This window comes from Giraffa tippelskirchi, chromosome 12 (genome assembly GCF_054371585.1).
Source record: "Giraffa tippelskirchi isolate mGirTip1 chromosome 12, T2T-mGirTip1v1.2.pri, whole genome shotgun sequence".
In the NCBI taxonomy this organism is placed as follows: domain Eukaryota; kingdom Metazoa; phylum Chordata; class Mammalia; order Artiodactyla; family Giraffidae; genus Giraffa; species Giraffa tippelskirchi.
Genome location: NC_137286.1, coordinates 94,093,336 through 94,119,679, shown reverse-complemented (window position 1 = coordinate 94,119,679; position 26,344 = coordinate 94,093,336). Strand labels below are relative to the sequence as shown.

The 26,344-nt window shown below is 41.1% G+C and overlaps 1 protein-coding gene and 1 long non-coding RNA gene across 6 annotated transcripts in view; both read right to left on the bottom strand.

The window, feature by feature from the left end:
- Positions 1–26,344, bottom strand: part of LHFPL6 (LHFPL tetraspan subfamily member 6) — a 276,744-nt gene that overhangs the window by 121,284 nt on the left and 129,116 nt on the right. The window lies entirely within an intron of this gene.
- LOC145528781 (uncharacterized) lies at positions 2,800–6,105 on the bottom strand. The gene is made up of 2 exons (XR_014070645.1): positions 3,695–6,105; positions 2,800–3,340 (listed from the first exon to the last, which is right to left on the bottom strand). It is a non-coding gene; the product is annotated as an uncharacterized LOC145528781 (long non-coding RNA).

Here is a 26,344-nt window from a genome sequence, read left to right as displayed (position 1 = left end):
TTTGGTCTTTTGAATCTAGCTCCGTTATCTAGGTTTTCAGATGAATCCACTAGAGTCGTCATGAACAGAGGAAGAGAAAGATGACACCAATGCCTTTTTGGATTGAGAGACAGGGCCTAACAATTCAGAAAACATAAGTACTGGGGAAAGTCTTGGCAGATGTACTTCATCTCAATTCACAGAGGAGGTCTCTGATCCCCTCCCAAGAGGAGTTTAATCAACCATGAACCCAGGCAAGGAATGCAGTTTCCAGGGCTGTCTCAGGGTCACTGCAAAGCTATTGTGTGATGACAATATTGTGGGATCACAATTTGAAATAGAAAAAACAGAGACAAATTAACAGGAAGGACAAAGTAGGAATAAATAACAGAGACATCATCAACAGTAATCAGCACTCTGTGCAGATGAGTCAGAAAACATGTTTTAAGGGCATATTGACATTGAAAATCCCCCATGATTGACATGAACACGCTTGAGATGCAAGTGCCAGGGTGAGACAGAGCCAAAGACCCATCAGCATGGATCCAAGCACATTTATGTCCTATTTCATGGTCTGATTTACTTACACTATCAAATTAATCTTTTTCCATGTTATCACAAACTCTGAAAATGAGTTGATTTGACAAACTAGAAAATACAGATAAAAATAAGAAGAAACTCCACAAGCACGGGAAATTCCCATTAATATTTTGGCACTGATTCTTCCAAAGGTGTCATTCATAAGGTGTTTTTTTTTTTTTTTCTTGAGAAAGTCAAGAACGTTAGTCAAGAACAAGAGGGAGAAAATCTGAAGCTGGATTTGGACTATGAGATATGTAATATTAACCCCCAGGATAAAGATTTTTTATGCATATTTAGGTGAAGGTGCTCATCACCCAAAATATGACAATCTCATCCAAATTTTACACTAGCATCTTTATATGGTAGTGGTGATGGTTTAGTCACTAAGTTGTATACAACTCTTTGTGACCCCATGAACTATAGCCTCCCAGGCTCTTCTGTCCATGGGATTCTCCAGGCAAGAATACGGGAGTGGGTTGCCATTTCCTTCTCCAGGGAATTTTCCTGACCCAGGGCCCGAACCCACATCTCATGCTTGGTAGCTGGATTCTTTACCACTGAGCCACCTGGGAAGCCCAGCATCCTGATATAGAAACTTCTATATCTATCTATTTATATTAATATAAATATGTATGTTTCAAACAGAGTATCTACTTACTATAATTCTTGCAACTGGCTCTATCATTTGTTCTCTGTTGTCCAAGATAAAGGGTCTGTTGTGGTACTATTAAGAAGTAATGATATCAAGGTGAACCTCCTGAGAGGAAGGCCACTTACTGTGATCCCCAAAAGAATTTGTCTTAATTAGTAGCTTGTGAATAGTTCTTAGACAAACTACCACAACAAAAACATCTCTATGTGAACCACTCGAGACCTTTCCTCTCACACGGACTCCTTAGTTTAAGGGCCCAGTCTTTTTCATTAGGCAAAACTCCCTGTAGTAAGATTAGATCTGGAGGTGGTAAGTCAAAGCAGAATGAAGTGACTATGCAAACACAAAAAGAATACAAGCTTACTTCTTACCAATATTATTAAAAGAACAAATTTTGGAATCATAGAATTTGAAATCATTTCTAAAGGTTAGAAAAAAGTACATGTTGCAATGTTATTTTAGTATGGAAAAAGTGGAATTAACTGAATATTCACAAGTAATGAATGAATTATGACATAGCCATAGGGACAAAGCATTCTTTAGCTATTAAAAATTATATTTCCTAGCATGAATATTTTAATCTAATGTATTATATATTTGTATGTCCATAGGCAGATAATTATGTGCAAATTATTAATGAGTAGTGTAAAGAAGCAAATATAGAAAACTGAATTATGTGAAAGCTGGCAAAGCAGTAGTACATGGAAGGTAATGGAGAGTTTCATTTAAGAAGGGTGGCACAAAGGCTAAGTGAAAGAGGATGGATTAGATACAGGACTCAAGCAGGTCATCCTACATCCACTGTAACAAACCAAGGGGCAGACAATACAGGACACATGCAGGTAGCCTGGTAAACGTTGTGGAGGGTGGGAGGGGGCGCTTCCAGATTTATCTTTCCAATTTTAACGGTAATATCTCTAAAGAGTAAGATTATTGGTGAATTTTACTTTAGTGTTATAACACTTTTTTGAATTTTCCAAAGTTTCTATAATGAACATATACTACACTCACAACAAAAACACACATTATTTATAAACTGAAAAATGATATTTTAGTTTGACTGGATTAATGTTTAAATTGAGACATAATTGACATACAATATCATATTCATGTCAGGTACATAACAGTGATTTGATAATTTCATACATTATAAAATGATCACAATAAACCAAATATTGAATGAAATTTAAAAACACATTGGAAACATTCGAAAACTTTAAAACTGTAATGTTACACAGGAGATTTCCTGGAACATGCATTAAAAGGAGAGTAAATTTTTGTGGCATAATGTGCCCTGTTTCAGCTCTCCCACTGTCAAAAATACTTCCCCATCTTGTCTGTTTCCTTCCAGGGGTTGTGTTTGGGGCCATGGCTCCCGCAGCTGTACCAATAATGTGATTTTGGAACTCAACCAGAAAATGGAACTTTGCCCCTAACTCAAGTCTAACATAAAAATGTCACAAACACAAAAAACAATAAGTCTAGATTATCCCAAATTCCTGTCTGTCTGGTCACAGGTTTTTAACAAAACTACATCCTGCTGTTTTCCATTTAATTCTGCCTCTGGCAAAAGCATTTTATGATGTCATGAAATACACAGCTTATTGGTATGGATTCTGTTTCCTTTTAATTTTTTTTTTTTTACATGAAATACTGATGCAGGTCTCTTCGTTGGCTTCAGAGCCCATGTAGATCCCATTTGGGTTTTACAAAAGCACCAAAAATCAATGTAGAGAGGAAGAAGACAGAGCTATTAAGGGAGAAAGCTTACTGACCAAGAAATAGGAAATAGCTGAAGATACTCAGCCATCACTTGCAGGTACCTGCCACCCTATTCCCACCATGGAAGAGAAGGGCTTCAGACACACTGAGCCCAGTTGGCCTTTAACATCTGTGAGATGATGTTTGCTGCTGCTGCTGCTGCTAAGTCGCTTCAGTCGTGTCCGACTCTGTGCGACCCCATAGACGGCAGCTCACCAGGCTCTGCCGTCCCTAGGATTCTCCAGGCAAGAATACTGGAGTGGGTTGCCATTTCCTTCTCCAGTGCATGAAAGGGAAAAGTGAAAGTGAAGTCGCTCAGTCGTGTCCGACTCTTAGCGACCCCATGGACTGTAGCCTACCAGGCTCCTCCATCCATGGGATTTTCCAGGCAAGAGTACTGGAGTGGGGTGCCATTGCCTTCTCCGGAGATGATGTTTAAGGTAATTTAAAATCTCCCTGGTGGCTCAGATGGTAAAGAATCTGCCTGAAAGAATCTGCCTGAAAGAATCTGCCTGCAATGCGAGAGACGCTGGTTCAGGATTGGGACGATCCCTTGGAGAAGGGAATGGTTATCCACTCGAGTATTCTTGCTTGGGGAATCCCATGGACAGAGGAGCCTGGCAGGCTACAGTCCATGGGGTCGCAAAAGAACTGGACACAGCTGAGTGACTAACACTTAGAAGGCTATCACTGATCATAGCCACAAGTATTATCAATTACCTCCTTAGTCAAATAATACATTATTTTTCTCAGTTTAAAAAGATTCACTTGATGGAGCACACTTACACAGGTTCTTTTCAGTTCTACTTTTCAAAGGTAGTTTTCTAAATTTTGCTTCAGTTTGCTGCAGTTGTAAGGAAATTCAATGAAAGAAAACCGACTGGTCAGAAAAATCATGTCTTCAGTGAACCCAAGATCTTGAAGTATAAACTGGGTGGATTCTCTTGGGGAAAATCAGCCACTGATGGGAAATTCAAACCCCTTCTTCCTCTCGTCTTCCACTTCTTCCTATTCTTTTCCTCCCTCCCTTCCTGTACAGAAATGACTTATTTTCCTTTTTGGATTCTTTTCAATTAACCTGAATTTCTCCTAGAAGATCCAAGCGTCACAGAAGGAAGTTGAGGCCAGTTATGAGTGTTTTAAATACCAGCCTTCATCTCACCCACATTTGCAATAAACTATTTTAGGGAATATCTTTCATTATACGCAGAAGGGGTGAATATCAACATGAGGAGGTACAGACCTGTGTGTGGTAGGCAAGTTCCCTAGAGATTTGTATTTGTGACTGCCTACCATCACTCAAACCTTCAGAATGACTGATGGGATGTTTTTTCTTCCCTTTCCTGGATCGCAAGAGAGAACTTACTGATATTTACAGTGATGAAAACAAATGAACAAACCTGGCAGTTTTCATCTAGAGTCAATTCACAATTATCCACTCATAAGCCTGTGGATTTTCCACGGCCGATGTTCAATTCCAAAAGGTTTCTCCTGATACCTTCTATCCTTCAGGGTTATTTTCCCTTCATTAGTCAGTTACTGCTCAGGGAATACCAATGACATTTAATATCAGGTTAAGCAAACTACGAAGGAAGATAAATTGGCATGAAAAACCACAGTGCATACAAAGTGCAAACAGGAATGTTTTTGGAACATATCATCTTTTGTGTTATCAGCACCACCACTTTCTAAATGAACAGTGACTTTTAGGCATCTGAAAACTCTGAAAATTTTCTTTGTATATCAGATTCAGAGAAATGGATTTGGCTGTTTTTCAAGCATTTTACAATTAATTATCTAATTTATAAGTGATTCAAAGAAAATCTGTTCTTCTGTCACCTGATAGTCATCTTTTATCTGTTGCACCATGAGGTGATAGGAAGGAAATAAGGAAAGAAAGCTAAAAAGCAGTTCACTTTGCTACTTAATAGGTTTCTGGAAGAAGCTGGTAAATTCAAGTCCAGACTAGAAGGTAGACTAAAATAAGATTTCCCCATGTTCTACCTTGGAATTTCAATTATTTTTATGTATTCCTTGGCTTCTGCCACTATGAATAATCAAGAACTAGCTAATATGAATGAATGAAATTCAGTACATTTCAAGGAACAAAAGAAATGAGGATAGAACTAAAGGAAAATGATGAATAGCTCCAACGTTTCAAAATCTAGAAGTTGCAGTGAAAGCAATTAATTTGCTTTGACCTCCTATAGCATTTACACCTGCATCACGAATTTGGCGCTGGACACACACTGGCTTGTGCCATTACTGTTGTTAGTAATAATATTGATCTACAAAGCTCTAGGCTATGTCAAGCACCTTTCAAATAATGTTTCTAATGCTGACAACAATCCTGGAAGACAAGTATTATTGTTTCAACTTTACTGGTTAAGAAAGCAAAAGTTCAGGGCTAAGTAACCTGCTCAAGGCCATCAAAGTCCCTTGGGTGAGTAGTGGCATAAGTACTTGACCAGAGATTGGCTGACCCGCAAACTCTCTCCATACATGGCAGGGGAACTGGTTACAGGTCTTAATCTCCTTCCTAACAAGGGCAAAGAGTTGGACACAACTTAGTGACTGAACAACAACGAGACTGTAAGCATCTGATGGAGGGTGAGGTTGGAATCCCTAGTAGGACACAGAACTAGAGGTTCCATATCTTTGCATCATTCATTCTCACCTGGGCAGTGCTCAATAAGCGCTACTGATTGTGGCTCCATCTTGGTAGGGGATTTTTATTTGATTTGGTGTCATTTTTTGTCTCGACAAAAAAGTCAGATGTAGTAACGCAGCTGCTCTGTGTGGGGAGAGCAGTGATTTTGCTACCAACGGTACAGATTGTGTCGGCTAATATAATAATTTTAAACATGTACACAACCCTGTGCTGCTATCAGTAATAGACAAGTAATACACATACCAACCATCCCAGCACCCACCAGGAGCAGGAGCAGGGGACAGACTGCATCATCCCAGCGGTAACTAAGTATCACTGCCAGTGATACCCCAGTGTGATGAGGGCGGTCAGGGTGCCTCGCTCCACTCTAAAGATAGATTTGGTAGGAAGAGAGACACTGTAACCTGTCACTATTCATGGACGCGTAATCTCCTGAAAAGCAGGGATCATTCTGAGCCCCTTTGATAGAATAGAAAGAAATGCTGGCATATCAGGGTGTCTCATTTCAAAAGAGGAAAAAAACAGCAGAGCTCCTTGATGGACGGCTCCGCTTCAATGATTTTAAACAACCAGGTAAGCCCTAAATAAAAGAATGAAATTGTGTCTCTGCTTTGGAAAAATCACTAGAAGTTGTTTGAATATTCTTGTTAGCTCATTCAATAGTACTTAAGCAGCAAAGTGAAAGTGTTAGTCACTCAGCCGTGTCTGACTCTTTGCAACTCTATGGACTGTAGCCTACCAGGCTCCTCTGACTATGGGATTCTTCAGGCAAGAATATGGGAGTGGGTTGTCATTCCCTTCTCTGGGGGATCCTCTTGACCCAGGGTTCAAACTCAGGTCTGTTGCATTGCAGGTAGATTCTTTACCATCTGAGCCACCAGGGAAGACTGCAGTACAAACAATGCCACCTTCTGAGCAGTCACTGCTTCCACAGGAGTCACCACTCAATTCTATAGATGGGTGTATGCCCTTTTCATCCAAAGGACAATGATGAAAGTTGAAGTCTTTCTGAGAAACTCAGAATATAATCTTGGAAGCTTTGAGGAACTATCATACAGTCAAAATCGGTCACTCCAAAAAGTCTTTCTTCCAAAAATTGCTAAAAATGATAAATGGACCATCAGTCAATTTGGGCCATACTATATGCATTTCCTACATTATTCAAGAAACAAATGGAGATGGACTAGACACTCCTTGATTCTCAAACACTCTTCAGTGCCTTTGGGACTTGATTTTTAGTAGACAAAAGAGCAACTCTCTCCATTTTCAGTAGACAAAAGACGTGCTTTGGATGGGAGCTCTCCTGTCCTGCTCCAGTACCACTGGCTTCCTCAGAGACTTTGGGTAAAAAGCACTTAACCTTCTTGTATTTCAGTGTGTCCAACTGTGAAATAAGAAAGATAATGACAACAGCAATAATAAAGCTCAGGACCTACATACCTCACTGAAGGGTTTTATGAATTAAACATACTGGGCTTGGAAAGTGCTTTTACGCTGTAAAGGCACCTAACACTTAGCAAATTCCCACGTTAATGTAATATACATGGTCCACAGGATTTCATCAGAGGCTCTGTGTGGTGAACAGCTTTGCAGGTTACTTAGTAGGTAAGTAAGGCTTTAGGTAACATTAAAAGAGATGCATTCTTGGGCTTCCCTGGTTGCTCAGTGGTAACGAATCTGCCTGACAATGCAGGAGACGCCTATTGGATCCCTGATCTGGGAAGATCCCACATGCCGAGGAGCAACTAGGCCCATTTGCCACGACTACTGAGCCTGTGTTCTAGAGTCCGGGAGCTGCAACTATTGAACCCACAGAGCTGCAACTACTGAAGCCCACTAGCCCTACAGCCCATGCTCTGCAACAAGAGAAGCCACCTCAATGAGAATCCTGAGCACTGCAGCTAGAGAGTAGCCCTTGCAGCAATGAAGACCCAGCACAGTCAAAAATAAATAATGAAATAAATAAATTAATAATACTAAAAAAGAGATACGTTCTTTAACTGCTTTTGCTGTTTATCCCAGGGAGGACCAGAAAGAAAAGCCATTTTAAAACATCAGATCCAGTTCAGTGAGAATTATGACTGTCTAAGTAAACCATGAGACTCTGACGGTTTTAAATCAAGCTCTGAAAAGAGATAATGGATAGCTGTGAGGCGATGCTCCGTTTTATGCCAGCAATTTACTCCCCTTTTCAATCCTGCCCTTAACACAATCACGATGACCTCTTCTCTCACGCTCTACCATAACCTGTCCTTCTCTCCCATCAAAGATGAAGTCTCTAAAGCAGATTTCTCAGGTTAGATAAACCCTGCTTCTATCAGCCTAGCCATGTGGGGAAAATCTTAACTATCAAATGAAGTCATAATTATTTTGTTAGGTGATGTAATACATATTAATCGTAATGAACTTTAAGCCGATATATGATCCCTATTAGATTGCCAGTGTAGGTGCTAAGCCTTGGGCTCTGGCTTCCCAAAAGAGTAACACTGACCAAGTACAATGCTCCTGTGTTCTGTGGCCATGAATGGTGCTTATTAATTTAAAAACAGGGCTTCGATAGTTATTATAATGCTAGGTTTCAAAAATACATTATCAGTACACACTACTTGGTCTCAACAAGTGTGACTACAGATATCACTTTAGATCCTACATGCTTCATCATGAATGTGGAAGATATGAATAAAAGCTTCCTTGATGGAAATGTGTTCAGTTTATGTGGCTCCTGCGACTTCTTTTTATCTCTTGGGTTACTCTTCTTTCCCCCATCTCTCATGACTGATATCATTTAAACACTCCTATCTCTCTTTTCCAATAAAGACAGTTGTTCTTTTGTTGTTCAGTCTCCGAGTCGTGTTTAACTATTTGAGACCCCATGGATTGCAGCATGCCAGGCTTCTCTGTCCCTCACCATCTCCTGGAGTTTGCCCAAGTTCATGTTCATTGAATCGGAGATGCCATCCAACCATCTCATCCTCTGAGAAAGACAGATCTGCCAGAAAATTGTTCAATCCTAGGTGTTTTGGTTGTTTGCTTGTTTTTGGCTTGGAGGGTTCTGTGGCACCTCTTCAAGTGGTTGTGATCGGTGCTCACATCGCAACTGGTTTGCAAGAGTCATTGCATGACAGTGACTGAGCCTAACAGCATCAGAACCTAAACACCAACCACTGGAAGGTCTAGGGCACTGCTGTGCACCCTGAGGAACTGCTTGTAAGGCTGATAGATTCTTCTTTCTCTAGTGTTAAAGAACCTCCTTGATGGGCCACTGACCTAGAAGACAGGGACCTGGGTTCTAGTCGCAGGGTTAATCCTGAGGAGAAGCAGGACCTTGGACAAAGTACTTCAGTTCCCTAAGCCACCAACATTCCTAACACCACAATTTGAACTTGTGCTATACAGTAGGTCCTTGTTGGTTCTCTGTTTTAAATATAGTGGTGTGTATATGTCACCTGAAACTAACATAATATTGCTATCAACTATACTCCAATATAAAATGATAATTTCTTTAAAAAAGTTAAACTTGATGGTCTTTCAGCTCTATATTATTTCAGAATATGTGTGTGTGTGCATATATATATATAAAATATGATTCCATGACTTCACTTAAACATGGTTTTTTAAGATACGTTAAAGGAATGGAGAAAACTGCTTTTTTTTTTTAAATGACTGATCCTGATTTTTCTATGCAACCTTTGAAGAGCTAAAGTATAAACTTCTATTCAGAATCCACCAAAAAAAAAAAAAAATCCAAAAAACGGTTCACATAAACAAGAAAAGGTAACAGAAATGAAACCGAAAGCAAACCATCAACTGAAATAAAATTCAAACTACTATTTCCTATACAGAAGTTGGAAAAACAAATAAAAGAATAACAGAGTGAGGTAAGCCAGAAAAACACCAATACAATATACTAATGCATATATATGGAATTTAGAAAGACGGTAACGATAACCCTATATACGAGACAGAAACAGAGACACAGATGTATAGAACAGTCTTTTGGACTCTGTGGGAGAAGGCGAGGGTGGGATGATCTGAGAGAATAGCACTGAAACATGTGTATTATCATATGTGAAACAGATCACCAGTCCAGGTTCGATGCATGAGACGGCGCTCAGGGCTGGTGCACTGGGATGACTCTGAGGGAGGGGATGGGGAGGGAGGTGGGAGGGGGGTTCAGGATGGTGAACACATGTACACCCATGGGTGATTCATATCAATGTATGGCAAAACCACTACATATTGTAAAGTAATTAGCCTCCAACTAAAAAAAAAAAAAAAGAATAGCCGGCATAACAGATAGCGTAATGGGATACAGAGGATCCTGTGGGGGAGCTCAGCCTCGCCTTCCACCTCTCTTCTTCCTATTCATTGATCCTCAAAGACGCAGGAATTGTTGAGGCATTTTTTATGTCCTGCTGCAAACAAACCAAGAGGGAAAAAAGTCCATACAAGCTTGAGACAGAAACATACCAGGTGGACAAAATCAGAGAATCTAAAGGGCTGGATGGATGAACCAGCCTTATAAAATACCCCAAAGAGAGACTATTCTAGTTTTGCCAGTGGTGGGGTATTCCTCAGGTATATCAGTCTCTGAGTTAACTCCATCTCCATTCTGGAAAAAAATTTGATGCTAGATGCAATGAATACTGATGTGCTGGAGTGTTTAGGAAAAGAAAAGGACTACAGCAAAAAAGCAGTCACTAATATTGGAATTACAGCTACATCTGTGGCCATGTAATTAGCTGGAAAGCTCAGCATCTGTCACAAAATTGCAATGACAATCTGTGAACTGATAACACTAACAATTAAAACAATAGCACCACAAAGCCTCAAAGAAGTTTTTTTTTTTTTTTTATAAATTTATTTATTTTAGTTGGGGGCTAATTACTTTACAATATTGTAATAGTTTTTGCCATACATTGACATGAATCAGCCATGGGTTTACATGTGTTCCCCTTCCTGGACCCCCCACCCACTTCCCTCCCCATCCCATCCCTCTGGGTCATCCCACTGCCCCGGCCCTGAGCCCTTGTCTCATGCATCGAACATGGAATGGTTAATTATTCATTTAATTGAGAAAGTAAAGCTGGAGAGGACAGCCGCTAAAGATCCAGCTTTTTATACTCGTTCCTACTTATTTGATTCTTGAAATTTTTCTATTGTTCATGTGATCCTCTACTGTATTTAATGAGCCCTGATTTTCCTGGAAGTCTTACCAAAAAAAAAAATATTATGTTCAATCCCTGTATTTCCAATTACATCAGGCATATGGGCAAATTGTTAGCTCTCTAAAACAGACAATCAACTCCAACTTCACTAGAATAAGGACCACTTTGGTATTTAATGCACTTAAATAGTGCAATTAAAATAAAGACAGTGACTGCTGTGTGCCTCTAAATATAGTCGACAAACATTTGTGAGTCTTCCCATGGCACATCTAAACTACCCCTAAACTTCACAGGCAAGAAGAGGAAAAGGAATGAGCAACAGATACAATACAGTCTGCTCTGCAATAATGCCGTGGAGGTGTTGCAGATTTTGAGCCCTAACTAAGGAGGGCGAACGGGTGACTTCTGATTGGAGATCAAAGAAAGGCTTAGGGGAGAGGTGGCATTTGAAGTCATTCTTAGCTTGGGCAAAGAGGGAAAGTGACATTTCTGACAGCTGGGTGAACATGAAGGGTAACTCAGAGGGACAAAAAGAACAGAGGGAGCTTGGGAGATATGGGGAATGGCTGCAACCAGCTGAAGTCATAGATATAAACCAGAAAGGGAGGTGGAGGATGGGTTACATTGGGGCTGGTTTAAAGAGTCTGGATTTTACTTGGAAGTCAAGAAGTAAGTCGTATACATTTTAAAATTGGGGAGGCACAGTTGATCATGATTCTTTAAGGATTATCTATCCCATAATAATGGGCAGGGCCAATTTTGAAGGAAATCTCTGGTGTTCACCTGGTGGAGGGGTGGAGGAAGGTGTTAGTTGCTCAGTCGTGTCCGTCTCTTTGCGACCCCATGGACTATAGCCCGCCAGGTTCCTCTGTCCATGGGATTCTCCAGGCAAGAATACTGGAGTGGGTAGCCATTCTCTCCTCCTGGAGACCTTCCCAACCACAATAATAAACAGTCTAAGAAGAACTTGGTGAGGACGTGGCATGGAGATGATGGGAAAGAAGAGCAAGACGCTTCCTCCCAGTGCGGATGGGTCCAATACAACTTTCCGTGATGATGGAAACTCTCTACCCTACCCTCTCCACTGTGGTAGCCACAGTCACACATGCCCAGTCAGGACTTGCAATGTGATTAGTGTGACAGTGTGTTAGTGTGGGATTCCCTGGTGGCTCAGATGGTAAAGAATCCGCCTACAATGCAGGATACCTGGACTCTATCTCTGGGTCGGGAAGATCCCCTGGAGAGGGAAATGGCAACCCACTCCAGTACTCTTGACTGGCAGGCCATAGTATATGGGGTCGCAAAGAGTCAGACACGACTGAGAGACTAACAATTCACACTTTGGTGTGACAGAAACTGAATTTTAAATTGTATTTGGGTTGGGGTGATCCCCTGGAGAAGGGAAAGTCTACCCACTCCAGTATTCTTGCCTGGAGAATCCCATGGACAGGGAAGTCTGGCAGGTTATAGCCCATAGGGTCGCAAAGAGTCAGACATGACTGAAGCAACTTTGCATGCACGCATGCATGCACCTGGTCAAAACAAAACCAATATAAATAAATCTCATAAATCTCATTAAGACAGGGTGAAGGAGAGAGTTTTGAAGTGCATGATCAGCTTGTGGACATTCCTCTGATTGGCTGGTTGTGAGGTAACTGGAATTCAACATCATCAACCTTCTGGTTCCAACCGGCCTGGGGTCTACAAGCTGGTGGTCAGCATACAATTACTTTTTTCCAGCTAGTGGGTTTCAATATCTGCATAATAGCTCAAGCATATAGCTCAGGTTATCTATAGCGTTTGAGGAGGAACTAAAGGTTCTTGACTTGGTTTGCTAACTAAACTATTATTATTTTGTCTTGCTTGATCGTTTTCCTTTGCTTCTGCATTTTCTTGCTTCTATGATTAAATCTGTTCTTTGGAACTCCTAGAAGGCTAGTTTCTCTACAAACAAGAGGCAGGTGCAGGATATGGGGCGGTCTGTTCCAAGGAGACATCACTGAGTTCTGCTCATTACAATCCCTCCTTTTATCTGATACTCTTCAATCTTGAGGAGGAACAGGTACAGAACAAGAAAGGAAATAAAGTTTTAGGTAGAGAAGTTAATCATAAACTTGGCATAGGAACTTGGTTTTAGGGGGGCACATTTTTATTATTATATTTGTCTTTTTTTTCTGTAGATGTATGTGTGTTTACATATACATAAACCTTTTCTCCACAAAAAGTAAATCTTCATACCATGAATTCTGTCAACATTCTTCTAAATAATTTCCATAGCCACATAACATTCCATCATGTGAAAATGCCATGATCTACCTTTACTGTTGATCACACACCTTGTTTCCAGTCTTCCAGAATGCCATTTGGAAATTTATATTGAGACTTAAAATATCTATAGCCTTGACTTTTTACTCCACTCCTAGGAAAATGTCTTAAGGAAAAGAAAAAATGGGCATCAAATAATTATTTATAGTAGTGTAAGACTGGGACTTCCCAGGTGATCCAGTGGTTAAGAATCTGCGTTGCATTTCAGGGGACGCAGGTTTGATCCCTGGTCAGGGAACTAAAATCCCACAGCAACTAAGCCCACATGCCTCAACTAGAGAGTCCAAGAGTCACAAGGAAAGATTCCACATGACACAACAAAGATCCTGCGTGCCTCAACTAACACCCAACACAGCCAGATAAATAGCTAAATAAATACAAAAATAATGTCAGATTGCGAAATGATTTCAACATCAAATAACAAAAGGTAATAAATTATGTTAAAATGAATACTATAAAACTTGTAAGAGTTGTTTAAAAAAATTGCAAGGCAGAAAATATAAAAGTAAACAAAAAACCCATATAATATCAAATTACATAGGTAATGTAAGTACCAGTTTTTAAATCAAAATGTACACATAAAGGGGGGTGAGAATAATGTACATATCTTAATTGTGTGTGTGTTAGTCCCTCAGTCATGTCTGACTTTTTGCGAGCCCCTGGACTGTAGCCTGCCAGGCTCTTCTGTCCATTGGATTCTCCAGGCAAGAATACTGGAGTGGGCTGCCATATGCCCTGCTTCAGGGGATCTTCCCAACCCAGGGATCAAACCTGAGTCTTTATTTCTCCTGCATTGGCAGGCGAGTTCTTTACCACTAGAGCCACCTGGGAAGCCCCATATCTCAATTAAAAAATACTTTATTGCTACAAGTGCTAACTGGCATCTAAGCCTTCAGTGAGTTGTGGTCTTATCAGCGAAGATCACTGACCACAGGCCAGCATAACAAATATAATACAGATGAAAATGTTCACGATATTGTGAGAATTACCAACATATGATGGAGAGACATGAAATGACAAATGTTGTGGGGAAAATGGCAATAATAGACTTGCTTGACTTGGGGTTGCCATGAACATTCAGTTTGTAAAACAACAAACAACAAAAAAACCCCACAGTATCTATGAAGCTTAGTAAAACAAAGTACAGTAAAATGAGGCGTGCCCGTATTTGCAATGCTTGTCCTTGACCGAGAGACTAGAAAGCAACTATATTTGCTTCCACTCCCAATGTTTCCGCATAGTAAAAGTTCAATGATAGAAACAATTTTCTCTTAAGGCGTCCACAGAGTGCTGTGGTCAAGGCCACGGGGTGCACTGATGCTGTCATTAATGTCGTCTGGGAAGACATCATGGCCCACGGTGACATCTTAAGGACGCCATGAGACAAGTTTCTCCATATTCCTACACAGAAAAGCAGGTGAGCAGGGTTTCTAAGCAAGCAGAGACTTAACAGGCAGTCTGAACATGGTGAGTGTTTTCATCGCACTTGGGAGAGGGGCACACGGATGTGGTGACCTTACTTAAAACCTGAGACAACGGTCATTGGATGTTAATTTCATCCACTTCCATTATAAAGGAAAATCATTATGTGACCATGTCAGAGTCCTGGGGCGCCCTCGGGGGATTCTGATAATGGTGACCCAGATACACTAGGCAGCTGGTGTGTGTTTAGACACCACCATGCTGAAACAACCATCCACACAAGCACAGCTAAAGCATGCTGGCCTCAAATGCTGTTGTTATCACTTGCAGGACTATTGCTGTCTGTTAGGGCTGCCTTACAGAAACCCACTGGGGCTTCCCAGGTAGCTCAGTGGTATAAAGGATCTGCCTGCCAATGCAGGAGACATGAGTTCAATCCCTGAGTTGAGAAGATCCCCTAGAGGAGGAAATGGCAACCCACTACAGTATTCTTGCTTGGATAATCCCATGGACAGAGGAGCCTGGCAGGCTATAGTCCATGGGGTCTAAAAGAGTTGGACACAACCAAAGCAATTGAGCCACTAGGCTAAGCAGTTCATACTATTTTTTAATCATTCATTTCTTCCTTTGGCAGATGAGTGAATGAGTGAAAGTCGCTCAGTTGTGTCCGACTCTTTGTGACCCCATGGACTATACAGTCCATGGAATTTTCCAGGCCAGAATACTGCAGTGGGTAGCCATTTCCTTCCCCAGGGGATCTTCCCAACCCAGGGATTGAACCCAAGTCTTCTGCATTGTAGGCAGATTCTTTACCAGCTGAGCCACAAGGGAAGCCCAAGAATACAGGAGTGGGTAGCCTATCCCTTCTCCAGTGGATCTTCCCGACCCAGGAATCAAACTGGGGTCTCCTGCATTGCAGGCAGATTCTTTACCAACTGAGCTATTGGGGAAGCCCAGTGGCAGATGAGGAAACATTAATTAACAGCTTGTTAATTTCCCTCATTCTATATATGGAAAACTGAAGGACAGACAGAATAAGAAATGGCCTCAGAGATGTCTTATTTTAAGAAGCCTCCAAAATGGACTTTCATTCCAGTCAGTCTGGCTCCAGAGCCTGACTCCTCCAAGTCCTCTCTCTTCCCCATCAGCTTTACCATGCTTTTAACCTCCGCTCTGAACCTTATTTGCATATTTAGCACGAAGGTTTTATACTTATCTATATTAATATGTAAAACATTTCTAGCTATGTGAACAATTATCCCAACAGCATCAAACTGAAAGATAAAATAATTCAACAAAACCCCTTTCCATAGTTAATTATAGATTTTCTGGAGTACTCAATTTGAAATGGGTTCCACCATCATTTAAGATTTAATTGGAATAAAATTTGCCAAACTTACTAGACTGTAGTACTCACAGGAGAATAGAAGTGCCCAATGCCAAAAGACATTTTTCTCTGACTGAGATTCTGTATGTTAGTTTTCCAATGAGTTAGTTCAGAATTTTCCATGTTTATTAACCAACTGTATCACCGATTTTAAGAGCTGGAAGCAAGAAAGTGACTATGTGGCTATGAACTGTTGTACCTTTAGGCCACTATATTCCATGTGTCATCCTCAGGCATTTAGTTTGAACATGAAAGGACTGTACCCTGTTCTCCTACCCCAAATTGTCTGTGCTCTCCACACTCGTATCTGTTGGTGAAAGGGGAGGATGGAAAACAGCTAAACTCAATCACCTTCCAGGCCAAAAAAGAAAACAGACATTCAGAAACAGACACTGTGGATCAAACAGGGACAAGTCCAGTTTCCAAGTCCATTCACTGTATGTTGGCTCAGGACCTTGTAATACATTTTATTAACAGGAAAATACACCTGCAGTCAATGGATTTGTTCAGATTTCAGGTTGTCAGGCTCCCAGGACTTTTACTATCACTCCCCAGTTTACCACCTCTTCTACTCTGACCTGTAATTTCATTTCATAGGATCCAGTGAATCTGGTCAATCAGTTATGGAATTTCTCTTATCATTTGCTTTATGATAATAATACCTTTCATGTGTACTTTAATCACAGTTCTCAAAGCATTCATTGAGTGCTCATAACATTGCAGTGACTAGCATAGAAAGAAATGATGTCCATTTTAGACTGAAAAGAAAAGAGTTGTGGCCCCATGTTGAGAATGAACACATTTGCCTCCAACAACCATATTGGGATTTGTTTATAAGTATATGGTCATTCCATGACTCAAACCTTACAGATTGCTTTGTGCATGCTCAGTCATGTCTGACTCTTTGCGACTCTTTGCGACCCCATGGACTGTGTACCCTGCCAGGCTCCTCTGTCCATGGTATTTCCCAGGCAAGAATACTGGAGTGAGTTGCCATTTCCTTCCTGGGGGATCTTCCTGACCCAGGGATCAAACCCTTGTCTTCTGCGTCTCCTGCATTGGCAGGCAGATTCCTTACCACTGATCCATCTGGGTCTTACTACCTGTCAAAACCTGCTGGGCATCAAATTAATATTGATTATGTGCCTATGAAGTGCCAGACACTAAGCCTGGGCTGGGGAGATGAAGAACTTGGGATGTAACTCAAGGATTTGTTGTATAAATAATCCCCAGTTTATGCTATTGTCCAGACAAGGTTGGCACCAGTAGTGTGAAGGAAAGAGTTCAGCCTTCAGGAACCCACATGATCTGGAGTTGAAATTCTGGCTCAAGTGCTTACCAGTCACATGAACTTGGGAGTTATTTTACCTTTCTGAGCTTCAGTTTCTTCATCTAAAGCCAATGAAAACAATCTCTCAGAGCAAACATATAGGGAAAATGAGATAATAGATTTAAAGTGTCTGGCGCAAGACAGGTATTCAATTAAAAGTAACCCTGTGGAAAGGGGAGATGAGAGGAAGAGGAGGAAAAACATGCAGAGCTCAGCCAACTCCATCTCTCAATACCTTGATGAGTCCAGTGTTACGAAATGGGATACAACAGATCCTAAAGAAGACTCGTTCGAAGCCCAGCAATTCAAACCTGCACACACGCGGCTACGTTTATACCTCCCAAATGCAGAGAAGGACCAAATGCCTGAGTGCCAAAGAAAGACACCCCTCCTGCACACAAGACTAGTAACTCAGCAGCCTGTGTGTTAAGTCGCTTTAGTCGTGTCCGACTCTTTCCAACCCCATGGACTGTAGCCCGACAGGCTCCTCTGTCCCTGGGATTCTCCAGGCAAGAGTCCTGGAGTGGGTTGCCATCAGCAGCAGAGAGCTACAAAGAAGCGTGCAGCAGACAGGATACAGTCACCGCAGGAAGGCACGCAATCTGTCATCAGGGAAAAGGCTAATGACATCCCATTTTAGAAAACATTTGCCCAGCTGGCCACTTCGGAGATCCAGAGGTCACTCCTGCCCTAAGTGTTTCCAGTGCCCAGCTGGGCATGAGGCACTAGTCATTACTTTCCAGGAAACCCCGCATACAGCCTGATGCCCAGAGGCCAGGACCACAGCACCAGCAGCATCACTGCAGTAAACCCTAACTCACCTCAATCCAAAATGCAGAAACCCATCTCAAATCTAACTCCTGGCTAAAAAAACTGTGGAGGCAGAAACAAGAAAATTGAGCAATTAGACTTCAGTAGGGAATCTGGACTTAGTGATAGATCATTTCATTCATCATTCTGTGCAAGTAAACCGCTTTCCGAAGCTACCAACGGGCTTTCGGCCAAACCCCCACTTATTGCAGTCTCCGCAAGAGGCAGACTGCGGCATGATGTCAGGTTTTATGGTAATGCTAGGCAAAAGTAAGATAGGAAATTGGGTGATCACTAAACCACGGGGTCTAGTTACTGGCACTGACTGCGAACTCTATGGGAGGGGAAGGTCAAGGTGAAACAGGTCTCAAAGAGCTGATTTTATTCTTGATTCATGGGCTCTATGTCATTAATGTCACATGATGGAGGGAGAGAAATGAAAGATGAACTCTCTTATTTATAGGATATCTTCCCAATTCCCAGTAGGAATTTTATGTCATCCCTTGAGATGCTCTCATGCGACAGAGGCATGAGGGACCTAGAAGAGCAAAGTGTGCATTTTAAAAATACGTGGTTCAATTTTACCAGCATAATCTACTCCACTTCTGCAACAAGAAGTTGTTTTCTTACTTTCTTACAGTTGTGGGAAAAATCAGTTTGGAACTAATGAATTTTTACTACTTGTATAGGAGTCCATCAGTGATAAGTCTTCCTGCTTTGATTTCGTATTTAATCTTCTGGTATTATGAAAGCAATCCCAAAGATGAGGGGAGATGCGCATAGTTGTTTAACTTAGGGTTTATTTTCTCCACTTTCTTTAAAGTGTTAAGCATACCAGAGATGACGTTAATGGCCTTATCTGATTTGATCTGAGTAGCAATCTTTTAAAATTAATAACTCTGATGTCAGCTTCCCTGTCATGTTGCCAAGTCTAATTCCCACTTCTGTCACGATTAACACTCTAATGAAGACACTGTCTGATTTTAGCACTAGTACACACTTAGCGTCACTCATCTCAGCTACACAGCTTCTTCAGTGAATCATGATAAATCAACCCCAATGAGAGTCCCTATCAGTTGTAAGACTAAAAACCACTAAACATTTCTGTTTCTCTCTAAACCTGGATTGCCCCATGATGTATTTAACATTAAATCATCACTTTCATTTCCAAATGTTTCACTCTTTTTTAGGGAATTCTCCCTAAACCATTCCACAAAAGGTAAGTGATTTGGCTCCTGTTGAAGACCTAGAGGACAAGTGACTTTCCCAGGAGTTCTACAATGTCCAATCAAGAATCAATTGCATCCATCAAACCCCATCTCTGCCTCTACAATTGGAAATGAGCGAATGAAGATGTGGTATATATACACAATGGAATATTACTCGGCCATAAAAAATAATAAAATAATGTCAATTGCAGCAACGTGGATAGACCTAGAGATTATCATACTCAGTGAAGTAAGTCAGACAGAAAGACAAATATCATATGATATCACTTGTATGTGGAGTCTAAAAATAATTATATAAATGAACATACTTACAAGACAGAAATAGACTCAAAGACATGGTAAACAAACTCATGGCTACCAAAGGGGAAAGTAAAAGTGTTAGTCACTCAGTCGTGGTGACTCTTTGTGACCCCATGGACTGTAGCCTGCCAGGCTCCTCTGTCCATGGAATTTTCCAGGCAAGAATACTGGCGTGGGGTGCCATTTCCTTCTCCGTGGGATCTTCCTGACCCAGGGATCGAACCCATGTCTTCTGCATTGCAGGCAGATTGTTTACCATCTGAGCCACCAGGGAAGCAGGTAGGGGATAAATTATGAGTCTTTTCTCTTCCTCCTGTGCAGCATGAGCAACAACAAAAGTGCTTATCTCACAGATGAGGGTTAAAAGTGGAGTGCTTCTCACCATACTCAGCACACAGTAAGGGCACAGTAAATGCTGTTATTCCTAGTGGTGCTGTTATCGCTGTCAGCAACAGGAAGTCAGTGTGGTCTTCCAATTTTCTGACCAGGATTCTTTTCATTCACTATATCTCTTATGTGAATATACCTTTCATTATAATGCCAGCCTATACTATTATCTTTCTCGTATCTCATTCTATTATTCTCTTTTACTACAAGGTTTGAAATTGTCTTTCTTTGATCAGCCCAGAATATTTTCCTTCTATGACAGAATGTGTTTTTCTCCTTCAGCCTAATTTAGCTGAAACTCAATTTTCACAAAGTCAGTGCATTAGAACCAGGAAAACACTCAGTCTGAAATAGCCCCACTTCCTTTTCCTCTGACAATTAGTAATGATTTTCCTACAAAATATATTGAGGCTTCCCATAGGTTCTATCTCAATCAGATGGAATTCTCAACCGTATTACCACCATGGAAGATGGCTGTTGGTGACATTTCACAAAAATGAGAAGAAAATAAGATCCCTTGTTCCCTGCTCTCTTTCATTTACCCCCATGAAGTGTGCAGGCCAGGAGCTTGCTCTTCCCATGGTCATGGAGTTTCAGAAGAGGCATCCACCATGTGTTCAAAAGCTTGACAAGCAGCTGGCCCAGAGAGAGCCAGGGCAGAGAAGCAGGATGCTAAGGAAAATAGGAGCCAGGAGTCAAGCAATTAACTTTTTTTTTTCATGCTTCACTGTAATTAGCCAGATCAAAGGGGACCTGGGCTTACAGAATTCATCAGCCCTCGTGACTCTCTGAGGACAGTTAGCAAATAGTCCTGTAAGCTTTCAGTATGGCTAATTGTTCACAGGCAGACTTTGTTTTCTTGTAAATCACTCCTTTGTGAATCCTTGACCAGTTATTCCCATCCTGGAGTGCTGTACTTGAGAAGTTGCAGGACACACATAGTTCCCATGTCCTGAGTATTTCTTGTGTGTTACAGGTGGCCCATGAACACCCCAAACCCACTCTGCAAGGTAGGCACTGGGGTTCCAAGTTCTGTGACTTGACCAATGCCTCATTGTTAGTCAGTGGCAGGAACTGAACTCAGATCTTTCAAAAAATCTGTGATTTGCAAAGGTCCCTGGTCATTAAAGAATCCCCTGTGTTGCTTATTAAAAATACACCTTTTAAGCCAGGAGATCTGGAGTGAGGCTGAGAAATAGGATCTTTAAAAAGCTCGAAGTGATTCTTATTTTCCCTCAAGTTGGGTAAGCCAGCTGCATCTATGGGACTTTCTATTTAGGCCCAAGAAATTGAAAACAGAAACTCCATGGAGAAGGAAATGGCAACCCACTCCAGTATTCTTGCCTGGGAAATCCCATGGACGGAGGAGCCTGGTGGGCTACGGTCCACGGGGTCGCAAAAAGTCGGACACGACTGAGCGTCTTCACTATCTAATCTATCACATGCTCTGTAGCTCTCACTCTTAACTCTCCAGCTCTCCCTCCCTCTGTAACAGAGAGGAAGCAAGGCTTGCTTCATGAAGCCCATAATCTTGTTAGTGAAGTAGTGTGCTTGGGGGGATGAAGAGCACAGACTTTTAGAAAAAAAAGAAAACAGAAACTCCATTTTGCAGGAGTCGTACGGATTTCATGACTTGTCAGTCTCTTCCAGTCTTTTCTTCAGAGACTCAGAGTAATAAACTCATTTCTATTGTAATCCATATCCATGTCAATGCTCTGCCCAGAACCCTGAGTGGTTTCCAATTTCACTCAGCATCATGGCCAGAATCCTTACAATGGCCTGCCAGGGCTCCACGATCTCACTTTTATCTCTGGGACACCCTTGCTGTTTCACTCATTCATTTCTAGACACACAGCCCCTTGCCATCCCAGAAGCATTCCAGTTCCCAACCTGGACCTCCATTCGAGCTGTTGCCTCTGCCTAGTTCTAGGCATCCTTCCCCGAGAGATCCATGTGGCCAACTCCCTCACCTCCTGTAAGTCTCCACTCAAACACCAGCTCCATAAAGTCTGCCCTGATTATCCCATATAACGTTCAACCATTCTCGACTCCTGTAACTCCTAATCCCCTGTACTAATCGCCACTTGTCAGGAAGATCTCCTGGAGAAGGAAATGGAAACCCACTCCAGTATTCCTCCCTGGGAAACCCCATGGACAGAGGAGTCTGGCAGGCTACAGTCTACAGGGTCGCTAAAGAGTCAGACACAACTGAGTGACTAAACAATAGTATATACATACCTTACATACATACTCTAAGGCAGGAGCCCCCAACCTCCGGGATCTAATGTTTGGTGATCTGAAGTGGAGCTGATGTAATAATAACAGAAATACAGTGCACAATAAATAGAACGCACTTGAATCATCTCAAAATCTTCCCGATCCGTGGAAAAATCGTCTTGCGTGAAGCAGGTCCCCTGGTGTCAGAAAGGTTGAGGACCGCTACACTAAGGCATATGTATATATATACCTTCTAACATACCATGTAATAACATACTGTGTACTTTACGCATTATGCTTACTGTTTACTTGCTACAGAATAAGCTCCACAATATCAGAGATCTTTGTCTACAGATATAGGCCAAGCACCTAGAACAGTGTCTGGTATGTAGTAGGTGCTTAATAAATATATGTTAAGCTAATGAATATAACTGAACCAAGATTTCATACAATACTACATCTTACTATGTCAATGGACTCGGATACAGTCCATCCAATTCTCTTCTAATTCATCTCGTTAGAGTGTTGGCTGCAACTCATTAGTTGGTCACCCAACAGTTTGAAAAACACTGACGTAATTAAAATCCTGTTGTTTCTTTGCCAACAACTTGCTGGGTGCCTATTTAAGTCATCAAACCAATTTCTCACAAGATGCCATTTAACCAGTCACATACAAAGAGCTCCCTACAAAGGGTAACAACTATAAGTGGTGATAGAACATGTGCAAATGAGAAAGATGATAAAATAATCAGATTAGAAGTTTTGGCATATAATCATATGTTCAGCAAAATGTTAACTCAGCTTTGAAGGTGTAAAGTTGTAATAAATATGAATATTCAGGTAATAAACATGACTATAGTAAGCAATGCATCAGTGAGTCATCCGGAAGGATAGTAATCTGTCTCAAATTGTATTAATTTAGTTACAGCAAAGTAAGGTTTTAAAACATTCAGTTTAATCATCATGTTTGGTGAATTTTCCTTTTAAAACTGTTAAGAGGAAAGGACTTGTTTTACTTCAGATGAATCATTTCAGAGAACACGATCAGTAGGTCCTGTATTATCACCAATGGCCAATTATTTGTAGTTATATTAATATTTTAAGGGGTCTTAAATATGCTTTAATCTTAGTTTGGCTTCACGTTTCACAGTTTATGCTATAAGCATGTCCCATTAGTTTGCCAGGACGACCATACAAAGTATCACAGACTGGGTAGCTCAAACAAGAGAAATTTATTTTCTTGTGACTCTGGAAGATAAAAGCCCAAGGTCAAGGCGTTGGCAGGCTTGCTTTCTTTAGCAGACTCCCTTGTTGGCTTGTAGAAAGCTGTCTTCTTTCTGTGTCTTCATAGCACCTTTCCTGTGTAGGTCTGTGTCCTAACTGCCTCTTCTTAAAAGAACACAGTCATACTGAGTTAAGACCCACTCTAATGACCTCATTTCTACTTAATTATTTCTTTAAAAACCCCATCTCCAAACACAGTCACATGCTGAAGGTAGGGCTTCAATATATGAATTTGGAGGAGACACAATTAAGCCCATAATATCCACATTCTTAAGTCTAATGCCTAAGACATATACAGGAATAAGCATATTAATTTACACTTTTACCTGCTTCCATATACACAGCCAAAAGCTAAGATAAAAATATACAATTTCACATTCAGTGCACCTGGCCTCTTTAACATAAACAGGAACAAATTGGATAATAATGTCAATGAATGAATTAAAATTGATTTAACTCCAGTTTAGATCTCGAGCTGGTCTTATCAACTCAGGAGAATAAAAGAACTTGCTTTTCTCAAAACTCAGGCTTTCTTCCTAGATATTTCATTTCAGATTGGTCTACACAGACAGGCCTATTTCTCCTAAAAATCCTAGGTGCCAATTTAAAAGGAACATCCATCTCAGGCAGGATGAACCAACTCAGGAGGAAATGTGAGGTTAACTGAATGGTTTAAAATCAACCACGTAGAGATGTGATCAGCCTCGAAGCATCCTAGGAATCACAGCTATTTCCCCGTTACACAGGGTGGAATCTGAACAGAATACCATTGTCAGTGGAATTCAGAAGACAACTGGTCAAGTCAAACCTTGCCAGAAGGCCCCTATGGGTAGAGGATTGTGCAAGATCCTAAAGGAGACTGAGGGAGAAACTATGGAAAGAAGTGAGTTGGTTTAACTTGGTGGATGAAAGATTTAGCGGCGCTATGAGAACTGTCAAAGGATGTGAGGGCTCTCGGGCAGAGGAAGAATTCCACTTATTCTCAGAGGCACCCGAATACAGTCTGATCAATTGGTTCAAACACTGAGAGGCTGACTTTGGCTAAAAGAGAGAAGAACTGTCTAACAGAAATCATGGGGTCAGTGAGTCCCTCTCCCTGACTGTTAAGACTAAGGGTCATGGGTGCTCTGGAGGGATTCGTGTGTCAGGTAGAGAATAATCTTCCTCTATTCCTTCCAAATCTGAGACTCTTTCATTATGCTCATTCCCTCTAAAGGTTTCCAGTGAATGACAATATCTACCTACCTTCATGCACTGTCTAAATAATAATACTTTGTCTACAGCATAAGTATAGACAGTATCATCTATTCAAGGATGTATTGCCTTACTATCAGAAAGGAATTACTCCATAATTTCTTGCCACCTATAAGTGATATCATATGATATTTGTCTTTCTCTGTCTGACATCACTCAGTATGATAGTCTCTAGGTTCATCCATGTTGCTGCTCTAAATGTCTTTTGTTTTTTTTAAGAGATGATATCATTTGCTGGTTGTTACTTTTTGGTGCAACCAGAAAATTGTGGGATACTGAATATGGGAGATTTTGATTGTCTTGGGTGTCAGCTTAACATTCAAGTGGCAAAACAAACAAAACTAGAGCTTCATTCTATACCACGATCTTGTTAGTCATCTTCTTTACAATATAATTTTCTAGGGAACATTGTAAAGGTTTCCAATACTCCTATTCCATGACCAACAGGGCAGTTAATCGTGATTCTGGACAAAAACAAAATATAAACAAAAATATGTATGAAAACAGACCTGTTGTTACTACTGCTAATATATTTGCCAGGTATTTAACAAGAAATGAGGATCTGAATGTTCAGAGGCAAACACGGTGATCAATTTGATCAAGTGTGAGAAAGGACCCCAGAGGCGCAGGAACAAGGGGAGGAACACAGAACATAGGGGAGTAAACATCTGTCAGAGTTAAGGTCCAGCTGACTTCACACTCCGCTGAGCAGTAGAAACCAAAATCACTTAATTTCTACCCAGCCAGGATGGGACGATCATCCACGGTGAGAAACCTTTCATGCTCTTCATTTACTTTATGTTTCGCTTGTCACCCCTAAATTAATCAAGGCCACCACCGTTCAGCAGCTTAATCAACAGAATTCCATCATCTTGTCAGCTCCTTAAGAAGAAGGAAGTTGGGGTGGGGCAGGGGTTGGGGGAGCGGTGGAGAAAGCTGGGGTCGGGGAGGGGTGGGCAGAGGAGGAAGGCAGGCGGTGGCTAAGGACTGAAAGAGAGAGGAAGGTGTGAAAAAATAATGTGAGATCTCACATACAATCTAAAGCCGAGGCAGCCGTGTAATTATAAAGCTAGCTTTTCTTTCACTTGACAGCAGAAGAAAAGGAGGTGAAAAGAAGCTTTTAAATGAAACATGACATTCCCTTATTAAAGTCTGATTTCGATTTTAAATGGCTTAGAGTTTTGCATCTTTACTTCCCCACTCAAGGAGTCCATGTTTAATGAAAAAAAAAAGAAAGACAGAAACTGCAATATTTGAGGAGAGCATATGTATGTTTCTAAACACACAGTCTTTTTATCAACCTTTTTAGGTTGATAAAAGCTTTTAATGTTATCCAAGCAGTAGTTGGGCACTGTTTGGTGGGCATAAATGTATTCTGACTTACAGGGAAAATGCATGGTAGGCTTTTGTTTAAAAATAGCATGATGCATAATGTCTGCAATGCATTAAGAATTTATTGCCCGTTTCTGCTTCAATTCCTCTTTACAGGGGACAGCCCACAGAAACCATGCATCCTTACAAGCAGAGCTCGGTGGCCCGCACTGCACCGGAGCACTGCATGCTGGGACCTGCAGACGGCCAACAGG